General features: G+C 48.2%; 1 protein-coding gene across 6 annotated transcripts in view; it reads right to left on the bottom strand.

The window, feature by feature from the left end:
* LOC138567144 (mucin-2-like) overlaps positions 1-12,344 on the bottom strand; it is a 497,812-nt gene that overhangs the window by 431,513 nt on the left and 53,955 nt on the right. The window contains exon 2 of one of the 6 annotated variants that reach the window (XM_069645076.1): positions 7,418-7,598. The exons of the other annotated variants lie outside the window; for them this stretch is intronic. The gene's annotated coding sequence lies outside the window, so the exon portion shown is untranslated. The remainder of the gene's footprint in view (positions 1-7,417; positions 7,599-12,344) is intronic. 6 annotated transcript variants of the gene reach the window in all.

The following is a 12,344-nucleotide window of genomic DNA, read 5'->3' as shown; positions in this document are numbered from 1 at the left end:
GGCTTTAAGACTTGACGGGAATGCAAGTCTAGGATGTCGATTACGGACCCGCATCGCATTTGTTTGTGGTGCCTGGGCGAGAGTCATGACACCGACAACTGTTGCAAATGCCAGTCGCTGACTGCTAAGGCCTTGCAGGAGCGTAAGGGAAAGTTACAGGCAGGTAGGGGTTCTAAACCCAGTAAGTCTCGTAAATCTACTAAGGGGATGTCCACCAATGATTTGAGGGGCGACTCTCCCCGTCAGAAGGAATCCCAGTGATCTCGGTCCCGGATTGGTTCCTGCCATTCGTCCTCGTCTCGGCATTCCAGGAAGCGCTGTCACCGGTCGCCTTCCCCGTCCTCCTCTGAGGATGGTGCCGCAAGGAAAGTGGCTTGTCCTACGAAGTCCTCGACTCCGGAGGGATGGGCAGCCTTCAGGGAGCAGATGCTGGCGATTTTCCAATCCCAGGGCACAGTTCCGTCCGTGCCTTTGGAAGAGGCCAGCAAGGAACGGTCTCAGTCCGTGGCTCGTACGCCTTCGGGCTCGGGTCCTCAGCGTGATTCTCATCAGGAACCTTCAAGGTCCCATTCGGACAAGGTTTAGGCTGATCGCAAGAGACATACTTCCAGGTCTCGGTCCTCGTCCCCGGCAAGACTGCAGAAACCTGGTAAGGGCTCGAAACCGTCTGCGTCCTAGATGCCTTTGGGGCCTTTTGGCCTGAATTTGCAGACGGAGGTCCCTGGGATTGTGGATCCTCCAAGGAAGGCTACTTCCAAGTCTATGAGGCCTGTTAAGGATTCCAGACCCTCTTCTGTTCCGAGGCAGGAGATTTTTCTCCCTCTTGATGACATCTATGAGGATGAGGAGAGGTCATATTTAGACTTTGACCCTGTTGAGCCTGATGTGGCTCCTGTCATTTCTGGGGACAGTCAGTTGGAAGAGTTGAGGCAATCTCTTCATGACACTTCTCCTGAGGTGGAGTTTGGCAGGCCTGAGCCTGGGGATCATGCTGAGTCGTCCTACAGAAGACTGATGGCTAGGGTCACTGAGTATCTTGGTTGGTCTTGTCCTCCTGAAGCTTTTGTTCAGGATGACTTAACAGATATTTTGGATCAAGGTCCGTCCACTGACCCAGTGTTACCTTTTCATTTGTCGTTGTTGAAAAGGGTAGTAGCTGCTTGGCAGTCACCAGAATCTCTTCTGGCTGTTAACAAATCATTAACTAAAAAATACTCCCCTTCCGTAGCGACCCCAGCTATCTTTCCTCTCACCCCACTCCTGAAGGTTTGGTGGTTCAGGCGGCTACGGCCACCTCGAGGCAGGCCGCGTACCCTACCATCCCTCCTGATGGGGGCGACAAACGCTTCAATGGTTGGGCACGCAAGGTGTTTTCTGCGGGGAGTATGACGCTGAAGTCAGTCAACTCCACTTGTGCCTTGGCAAGATTTTCACACACTCTGTGGAATTGTGTTTCTCTAGCAGCTGAGCATATTCCCGAAGGGAAAGAAAGGGATGGGTTCCTTGCTCTCGTGCAGGATGGCAAGGATGCCATGTGTGAATCCCTTCTGTCGGGTTTGGACACGGCCGACAGTGTTAGCCGGTCCATGACTGTGAGCACCGTTACACGCAGATTTGCGTGGTTGCAGAAGTTGGGTTTTGCTATGGATGTGAAAGCCAGTCTTTTGAACATGCCCTTTGATGGCGCGCATTTGTTTGGCAGCAAGGCTGACGAGAGCATTGAGAGGTTACAGACCTCAAAAGCTGCGACTAAATCTTTGAGCGCAACTGTGCATCAACCTCTGCCTTTTCGTCCTAGGGGACAGCAGTGGAGGGGAGGTTCTTTTCGTTACTACTCCTCCTTTGGTAGGACGAGAGGAACCGCCAATCAAAGGGGTCAGTGTAAAAGTACCCATGGTGGTCGGGGAAATAGAGGTGCCAAAGTCGCTAAGGCAGCTGCCTCTTTGCCTTCAGGCGCTGCCGCAGCCGCTCCAAAACAGTCATGAGGCCATGTTCCATTGTTCGCCAGTTAGGGGCAGAGTGTCTCAGAATCTCAAAGAATGGTTAGCTATTACTTCGGATGCATGGGTTCTGGATGCAATAGCCCACTGCTACTGCCTTCCCTTCCTAAAGGGGCCTCATGACAATCCACCGGGGAATCTCTCTTTGTAGCTTCCAGATCCGCTCCTTGTGTAGGAAATCTTGACCCTGCTGGAGAAAGGCGCTATAGAACTGGTGCCTGTAGCGGAGAGGAACAAGGGATGGTATTCCCCATATTTTTTGATTGCAAAGAAAGACGGGGGATTGAGACCCATCTTGGACTTACGTTGGTTGAACAAACTTCTCAGGAAGGACAAGTTCAAGATGGTCACTCTTTCTCTGGTCCTCCAGACCCTTCGACTTCAGGATTGGTTGGTGTCCCTGGACCTACAGGATGCTTACTTTCATGTGCCGATTCATCCAAAGCACAGAAAGTACCTGAGGTATGCGGCTAGCTGATCTAGCTGATGAGCATGTTCTCCCAAGCAAGCTCTGGATCATCTCAGCCTCACCTGCTGCTCCCTCTACAAGCTGGGCTTCTCCCTCAATTTCAAGAAGTCGCATCCCAACAGCTCCAGTACATCGGGGCTGTGTTGGACACGTCCTTGGGGAAGTGCTCGCCTCTCAACGTGAGGGCTCATCACATTGTGCAGATGGTGGACAGTTTTCAACATGCCCAGCGTCTCCCGGCTTTCAAATTCTTAAGGTTGCTTGGCCTCATGGCATACTGCATTTTTCTGGTGCCAGAGGCCAGACTGAGGATGATGTCCCTGCAATGGGTCCTCAAGATGCAGTGGTCACAATTCTCAGGCAAGATGTCGGATCCCATTCAGATTCCACTTTGGGTCTAAGAGGATCTTTTGTGGTGGGCCTGATGAAGGCAGAGCCGGTTTGGCAACCGTGGCCGGAGGTGAATGTAGTGAAGGACACTTACCTCACAGGATGGGGAGCTCATGCCGACGATTTGACCGCCAGTGGTAATTGGTTTCCGTCTCCGTCGGAGCCCAAACTCCACATCAACCTGTTAGAAAAGCCTTCAGGGCCAGCCTGATGGCCCTCAGCTCTGTCGTCTGTGCGTGGGAATTGTGTCCTGATCATGACGGACAACACAGGGGCCATGCATTACCTCAAAAAAAAGGGGGTAGGGTCACTCCCGTTGTGCAGAGAGGCGATGTACCTCTGGTTCTGGGCAATCCAGCCGGGAATATCACTCTCGGCAGTTCAACTGGCCGGAGAGGAGAATGCGGCAGCGGACGCTCTGAGCAGGCAGAGCATGGTCTCTCACGAGTGGGAGTTGGCTCAGGAAGTCCTTCTGGAGATCTTCGCCCTTTGGGGAACCCCACAAGTGGATCTTTTTGCAACCAGTGCCAACCGGAAGTGCGAGAGATTCTGTCACAGGTTTCCCCCCTTCTCACCTGTCTATGTTGCCTGATGTCCTCTTTGGGTGGAGTCTTCTTTCGTATGGTTCGGGACTTAAATAAGCCCGCTCGGCCGTCTTCGGCTTCCAGATTACGTTCAGTTTCGATGTCCAGGATCACGGGAAACTCCAGGAGAAGAAGGTATTGGGGGCGTGCGGAAGCGGCACAGAGATTCTGGGAAGTAGAAAGAAGGAAGAAGTTGAAAGAAGGGAAGCCAGGGAATAGCAAGTAACGCTCGAGGAGTTGGGAACACACGTCCGATCACAGCTAGCAGCAGCGTTGAGACGTGCGGGGCCGCGGGGGTGTGGCTTCTTTATAGAGGACGCTGCGTAGAACGTGAAGACTGGTGAGCAGCGTGCTGAGCTTGCGCCATGTTGGTAGTATTATGGAGTGTAAGGCCCGGCGTGACAGGGACCAGGAAGCCCAGAAGGGGCGAGTTTGATGGTTCATGACAGCTTCTGCTCGAGGGAATTTCCTCCGAGAGGAGTCTTGAGACGCATTCGTCATGGATTGGTCATTCCCAGTTCTGTACGCGTTTCCTCCGGTCACCGTCATTCCTCAGGTGTTACGGAGGTTGCAGAGGTTCGTCCCACATGATCCTCATTGCTCCGGATTGGGCCAGGAGAGCGTGGTACCCGGACCTTCTAGAAATGTCCATCTGCCCTCCACGCTGTCTTCCCTACCGAGAGGATCTGCTCTCGCACGAGCAGTTGCTTAAGACCAGACATTTTGGAACAATATACACAGAGTTGGGGTAGTGTTGGGAAGTAAAGCTAAAGGAAGATGAGGTTTTATTTAACCCTGTGTTTGTACACACATTTTAAAGATACAGGTAATATAGAGAGACTCGGGTAAAGACCTGACCTCCAAAAAGTAAACAATGTAAGCATCTCGCAGAATATATTATGAATCCAGTCTGCAGGCAAGTTGAACCTTGAGTAAGAAATGAACAGTACATATGGTAATGTATAAACATTCGTAGTTTAATAGCAAAGAAAGAATCCGAACAACTAGCAGTTTGATTGAAAGGAGAACAAAGTAAAAGGGTTGCATTAATGCATAGCAACAACTTGTCTGAATACGTACGCAAGCTGAAATCTTAAGTGCAAAGGTTAAAATAAGTATTTTACTTCATAATGAAATGTGAATGTGTACAAGAGAAAAGATTAAAAAGCAGTAAATTTGATAATCAAAGTGCTAAGTAAGTTGTCAGGTGAGACACGTCCACAAATGTTAAATGTGTGTGTAGAATGAGTTGAGAAGAGGATGTCTTTTAATTAACCTTGCCCTATTGGAAACTCAATCAGCCACACTTTAACCCTTGTGACCATAAATAAGCCTTTATTCAAAATCCTGTCAGTCCACTAAAACCTTAAATGAAAATCCCCTATGATGCATGTGAGTAAAACCCCAAAACAGCATCCCAAGATCATATCAAACGTGATCTTATAGAAACATGTTAAGCTAAACGTTCATTACTGCCACTCTACTCCCTAAATCTTAAACAGAAAACCACGAGTCCCAGAATGCTAAATAATCTTTAAAAGCTCCTCTCCCACACCGGTGTACCCTCAGAACCCCAAGACACACACCAAAAGAAGCTGTGCAACAGTGTCACAGGTGTACCTAGGCCTTTGTGTCACAAACCTCCAGTCTGTCGTTATTCATGATGTTAAGAACATTCTACCATCCATACAAGAGCAAATACTTTGCTCCCATGTCAAGCCATCAGACATCATGGATATAAATCAATATGCATGAGGGAGCCCCATTGTGTTTCTAATTATTGTTCTGGAAACATGCAGGGTCTGGCAGGCAACTGGAGCTGGCCGTGGTCTTCCAGTCAGATAAACAAATACTAACTTCAATGTGGGAAATGAAAGTGACATAAATCCAAGATAGGTTAGGGGCCAAAGTAAAGAAAATTAGGCCTTGCAAACAAAAAGAAAACCAGTATTATCAAAGCCAAAAGTTCTGAATCCGGGACAGGCATTTGCTAGGCACCACTACAATGATACGACCTGACCATAAGATGGCTACAGCTGGCATGTGGTACAATTACCTGGGCATATGATAGCATTGCCATGCAAAGGCCCATCCAATACTGTGAGAAGACAAGTAAGATGGCCTTGACAAGAGGGGACAGTAACCCCTCTCAGCTGGGGGTTGAAGGCCTACCAGGGAGCTATCCTACCCCCCTGAAGGGGATGGTAGCAGCAGAGCCGGCCCTAATTCTTGCTTGTATGCAGTGTAAGGGCTCAGTAATGCAAGGCTGACAACTGTGTTTAAATAAAAGGTCTTCTTTTGAGAAAACAAAAGTAAATGTTTTCAAGTAAAGCATTGCTTGCCCTAATCTACAGAGGAATTCCCTACCTAGTCTAAAGGCTAAGGAAACATGCTCTAGCATGGGTAAACTGGCCCGCACTCTAATCAACAAACACTGAAAGAAATGTATAAAGCCACACAAGATAATATACTATTAAACAATATCTGGATGAACTTCACCAGTCCTGGGTAAGATCCTTTCCCAAGGTTTTAAAGTCAACTTCAAAGTGTTCAAAGGAAAGGAAAAGTCTTGAATCAGTTCTTATCAGTTCCAAGTTAAAGCAAAAGTTCATCAAACTGAAATCCACTGGTAACAATTCTCTGGTTTTGGTTGAAAATATCCCCTTCCAATTCCAGCAAAGAAAATAGCACCAATGGTAATAGTGGTTATCTTCTCTTCAAGACTTTTTGTCACAGTTCACAATAATAGGTAATATTTACTTTTAGGTCTTCTCTGGCTACAACTTTACAATTGGTTAGGACTTCTGCAGTACATTTGGTATATTTGTCAGGATGCTTCTCTTTGGGTTGCTGCTTCCCTTTTAGCAACCACCCTTCTACTGTTGTTACTGTGAGAACAGTCACCTCTGTCCCACATTATGCCACTACTTCAAACCACTACAATGTGACATGCGATGAAAATTTATTTACCACCACAGTTCAGGTACTTCTACCACTGCTTTGTATGTCTGAATTATCAGGCAAAGTCTGACAAGACACTTCAACCTCTTCAGGTAGGCAAAGCACTTTTCCTTTTTAATGAATTCCTAAAAGGAGGCAGCCTCTTTGCCTCTCCCGTCTGTCTAACTGCCATGAAAATAACCTCCTCCTGCCCACAAGACTCTTCCTTTAAGCTTCAGCAGTCTTTAGCATTACAGGTTAACGTCTGAATATTTTTTACAAGCACTCAGCTCCCTTTCCCCAGCTTCACTTGCACCTTTTCTTTCCAAGTAATTACCCAAAAGCCGTAGTGCCACTCTTTCAGCTTCAGGTAACAATGCCACACTTATATCTGAGTTTACTGGACTGCTGCCAGCTTCAGAGTAGGTGGACAGTTCCAAACAAGACTGGTTTATTTATGAAAAGGGTTCACCTCTTGGCTTGGGTAATGCGTGCTCTTCTCTTTCAGTATTGTGACTTCGTGGAATAATAAAGAATGTCAATTCTGAATACAATACAAGGTTCAGTCTTCAAAGTGAAAACATAATTGGGCACACATGACAACTCTTTAAGGTAGATTTTTAAACTTAAAGAGGAATATAATTGTATTCCCGTGTAGTATTAATGGAGGCAACTTCTGACATCCTTCACAAAACACAATTGGTCACATGCGATGTTCTTTTGATGCAGTTTTCACTTAATACTTGTTACTCTTGTGCAACATTAATGTTAGATTTTCGGAATGGATTTAACAAGCGTTCCTTCTTCACAATTAGGAACACGCAACCACTCTGGTAATCTGAAAAGAGTTCAACAATCATGCGAATATTACAGCTTTGGGAATAAGCGTTAGTGTTACAATTCCATTGATAACAATCAGTTTAAAGATGCCAAACAACTTTTACTCGCTGTAAACGTTACACAAGTTACTTCAGAGCTGGCTACCGTGACCGGCAAGGCTTGTGGAGTGAATCTGAATGCCGTGCTTCACTCACCAGCTTCAGGAACACTGCGGTGGAGGGTTGCTCTGCTTGCCCAACTTCCTCAAGCACTGCTACTACTTTTGGCTCACTTGGGACCCACACCCTTCCGCAGCATGGGTGTCTCCAGTCCGGCCATCTTAATTGGGAGTTTCTTTTACTCCTGAGAACCTCGGCTTGCTTTCTGCTTCTGGCTCTACAATCACAGAAACTCAGCTTCAATTCCAGCACATCTTCCTCTGCGCAGCTTCTGCAATACAGGTTTTGGGAACACAGGACCCTCTCAGAACTTGCAGGGGAAATCTGCTGTCTCCAAGTTCCGGTGTCCCTTCTGTGCTCACACTTCCTCGTGACTTGCCAGCCTCATGGCTCTCCTCTACTACTGCCAACCTTCCAACTCCTGTTCCTTCTCCTGCTGGAGCCTTTTATGCCTCACAGGTTTGACAATAGGCTTCAGGTGTCAGCTATAAGCTTCAATTGCCTTACTCCTGCAATGGCTACTAGACTTAATTACCTGACCACTATATCTACATGCCTCTTCAGCCCTTTTCCTCCTCTCAGTTCCTCTAGGATTCTGGGACATGTAGTTTCTTTTAAAAGAGTTAGGTTTTCTGCTCCTTGATTATTTATCAGGGTAGATTTAATTCCCTTAACATTTTTAACAGAGGGGTTGTGGGTTTTAACTTTTAAAAAGGAAGATGGTTTAGAGAAGACATTTCCAAAATCCTTTATATTCCACCAGTGGGATTGAGTAGGGCATTTAGTTTTAAATACCAAAAAGGGTCTTTGTTTTAGTATAGTGTACTTTTATGTTCCAACCCTAGGGTCAACAACCTTAGATTGATTTAATATGAGGTGGAGAGACATTACAATGACAATAATCCATAACCTCTTTTGGCACAGTAGTAAGAATAACCCTATTGGAGGAAAAATACTGTGTCTCATTCCACAGATTCTCCTCACCACCCTTGGCCCTGTCTCCACCCAGGTGATCCTCCCGCAGTACTCCGCCCACAGGGTTGGGATCAGGAAGCCTCTGCCTTCCCCTGGCCACCTAGGGGGAGATTTTAGGGAGGGTTTCAATGAGTGATCCACAGGATTCTTCTTAGCAGGCACTTGTCTCCAGCCTTGCCCCAATGTATAGCTACTCACCAGTGTCTTTCTATTCTTTTCTGAATGCCTGCAACCAAACACAAAAATCTGAAATAAGGAAGAGTGTGCGATCTGCCAAACAGAGTCCACAGAAGAACGTGTGGAAGCCGCTTCTGAAACCCAACCTGAAGGCAATGTATACCAGAGAAGCTGGCCAGATGCTGAGAGAGACTGCTATCCTACCCAGTAGTTTGAAAGAGCTAGCAGGCTGCCAGAGAGAGCTGGCGATGCTACACACAGACACAAAACAACCTTAGCTTTCCAGGGAATAAAAGGGGAGCCTGGCCCATCCTCACCAAAGAGACTTACCATAATTCCATCCACATCAGGACCCAATACCCAAGCCGGAACATTATAAACTCTATGCCGCCATCTTCGTTGTGTGCAGCGAGCCTATAGGGGAGGAAGTGGGCAGGGCTTTGTTTGATAACCTTCCCTCATACATACACACTCTGGGTGGCAAAATGGGGCTAGATTGTCCAGGGAGTTATCCAATCAAACCAGCGGGAATGGAATTTAAGCAGGAAGTGTGGGTTTTTTGGGTGAGGTCAGAGGTGCCGGATGGCCAAGAGGGGAGTGGTAGGAGGAGTCTAGTTGTGGGAGGATTGTAGTAGAGAGAGAAGTATTAGTAGTGTGGGAGGAGTAGGAGGGAGGAGCAAAGGAATAGTAACATCAAAGTGTGGAGTCCGATATAGGATTGTAACATCATAGGGACAAAGAGAAGGAAGGGAAGAGTGATGAGGGGTGAGAGAGTTAGAGTAGACAAGTAATTGTGAGCAAGGTGTGGCTGAACCTAGTGGAATCCAACAGAGTAAGTGCAAGCGACCTTCCCATAGCCCCACAAGAACACTAACTCTCCCTACACTATCCACGGGTTAAAGTCCCTGAGGAAGCATAGAGAGATACGGTCAAGTACCTTTGTGTTATCAACCCAGTTCATCTAGAGACTTGGCATACTGAGCATGTAACAATTGGTAGCACTAACTTGGGTTAAAGACGCCTGGAAGAGGGAGGTATTGAAATAGACGAGAGAGAGTGGGACGGCCATAAACCCACAAAATATATTAATAAAAACCCTTGAACCGTCTCTGAGGCTGGGTGTGATTCTTGAGTCATCTGTGACAATACCTTCACACAATCCAACACTGCTGGCCCTTTTAGTGCCCAACTATAGGACTTCAGTGCAAGTGACAGATACAGATCAAGTTGCTGACGGCACACTTTTACAAGACATTTTCTTTACACCAGCAGCGCATGCCACCCATTCTTAGCAGGCTACTTGGAAACAACACTGTCAGGCCAAAGTTTGATGTTACTGCATGATAGAGGTATGATATGATTTGACATGATATGGCATTTATAACGCGCCTATACACAAGTGTTTCAAGGCGCGACGAGGCAGGGAGGGGGGAACAAAGGGAAGACAGACAACGATCCTAATAGGCCAGGTGTCATTCAGATCGCGCAAGTGCAGGGGTAGGGGGAAGGGAGAAAGTGCAAGGGGAAGGGGGGGGGGAAGTGCAGTACAAGGTAAGAAGAATAAAATCAATAAATAAATAAAGAGGGCCAGCTGGTGGCAAGATCAAGGTAAGTGCAGACAAGTGCTGGTAAGGGGGGGCTGTAGGGATACAGAGACAGTCCTGCAGTGCAGGGGTTGCCAGGGAGGCAGTGCAAGTGGAGAGTGGCTGGGCCCAGGACCGGGGTCGGTGAGAGTGGCCCAGTTGCAGATTCAGTGCAGTTTCAGCGAAGAAATAGCAGGGGAGAGGTAGAGAGAAAGCAGAAGCAAAGAGGAAGGTTTTGAGGTGCTTCCGGAACCGGAGATGGTTCTCCTCAAGTTTCAGGGAGGCAGGAAGGCTGTTCCAGAGGGAGGCCCCTGCCGCGGAGAGAGATCTACCCCCAGCTCGTAGCTTCGAGAAGCGGCTGACCCTGAGGGAGTTGGAAACAGATGAGCGAAGGGCTCGGGAAGGAAGATATTTAGGAAGAGAGAGTTGAAGGTATTTAGGCCCCAGGCCCCAGAAGGCCTTGTGGACAATGCAGAGGGTTTTGAACTTTATCCTCGCAGCCACTGGGAGCCAGTGTAGAGATTTCAGTCCTGGAGAGATACAGTCCCTGGGCTTGAGGCCAAGGACAAGTCTCGCAGTTCTGTTCTGGATGAGTTGCAGAGGGCGGAGAGTGGAGGCAGGCAGATTAAGATAGAGGCTGTTACAGTAGTCCAGCTTTGAGAGAACCAGGGCTCGGGAGACAGTGCGCTTCTGGGGGAAGGAGAGGAAGGGAAGAATACCTCTGAGGAGGTGCAGTTGGTAGTGTGATTTTTTAGAGACGTCAGATATATGAGGAGAGAAGGAGAGTGTGGAGTTGAAGATAACCCTGAGGTTTTTTTCCTTGCAGGTAGGAGCAGGAAGAGGGCCAAGAGAGGCCGGCCAGAGAGCTGCAGGGAAGGAGGGGGTGGGAGTGCCGATGAGTAGAATCTCAGTCTTACTGGCATTAAGGCAGAAGTCATTGGCGGCACACCATTCCTGGATAGCAGACAGACAGTCAGAGATGAGGGAAGGAGAGGAGGAGGCCGAGGGTAGCCTGAAAATGAGCTGGGTATCGTCCGCATAGCACTGAAAGTTGGGGCAGAGAGCAGCGATGCGGTGGGCAAGGAGTGCCAGATACTGGTTGAACAGCCAGGGGGAAAGATTAGATCCCTGGGGGACACCACAGGTGGAGAAAAAGATGTCAGAGAGGAAGGACCCCAATTGGACCTGGGTGGGTCGATTGGAGAGGAAAGAGGTCAGCCACGCCAGAGCCTGACCAGTGATACCCAGGTTATCACAGAGACGGTTGAGCAGGATGGCATGGTTGACAGTGTCAAAGGCAGAAGAGAGATCGAGCAAGATGAGAACACACAGAGTGTTGGAGTCGCGATTCAAGAGCAGGTCCTCACGGATGTTCAGGAGAGCAGTTTCCGTGCTTCTGGCGGCTCTGAAGCCAGATTGATGGTCATGAAGACTTCCAACAGATTCAGCATGGAGGTTAAGCTGGGAGATGGCCAGTTTCTCCAGGAGCTTGCCCAGGAAGGGAGTGATGGAGATTGGGCGATAGTTAGCCGGGCAGGAGGGGTCAGAAGAGGGTTTCTTAAGAAGAGGGTGCACAAGGGAGTGCTTAAGGGGGGATGGGAAGACTCCAGAGGCGAAGGAGTGGTTGCAAAAGTCAGCCAGGGCTGGAGCCAGGGAGTCGATGTGGTCCTTGATAGTTTTGGAGGAACAGGGGTGAACCTGTTTAGACAAGACTTTCATAGATCGGACTTGTCTGGAAACCTCGTCGGCAGAAAAAAGGGGAAAGGCAGAGAAGGAGGGAGGAGGGGTGGCTGTAGAAGGGCCAGAGGAAGAGCCGGGAAGAGAGGGGGGGGGGTGATAGGATGAGAGTGAGGACAGGATGTCCTGTGTTTTAGAGATGAAGTGAGAGGCCAGTGCAGTGCAGAGGGCCTGGGAGGGGACAGGAAAGGTAGAGACAGCAGCAGGGTTGGCAAGCTCAAAGAGATCCCAGGAAGATTTGCTTTGGGGCGGGTAGTGGGTGGGAATTGCTGCGTGGACTAGCATGGGTTAGGAGCTAAGTTTTCCGACTATATCTATTTTTCTTTTTCTTGCAAATGAAGTATGATGACATGCTACTGTTCTTGGGTGATGTTTAACGTTTGGCTTTGATTATACTTGTCACTTTAGAGTTGTTGTACACTAACTTAAAAACTGGTGTGATCAATTTCCGTGCCAAAGTCTTTTTAGACCATGTGATTAAAGTAACTGGT

Source organism: Ambystoma mexicanum, chromosome 2p (assembly GCF_040938575.1).
Source record: "Ambystoma mexicanum isolate Mex_15411 chromosome 2p, UKY_AmexF1_1, whole genome shotgun sequence".
NCBI lineage: Eukaryota > Metazoa > Chordata > Amphibia > Caudata > Ambystomatidae > Ambystoma > Ambystoma mexicanum.
The sequence above is the reverse complement of the archived record's forward strand: the minus strand, read 5'-3'. Positions and strand labels throughout refer to the sequence as shown.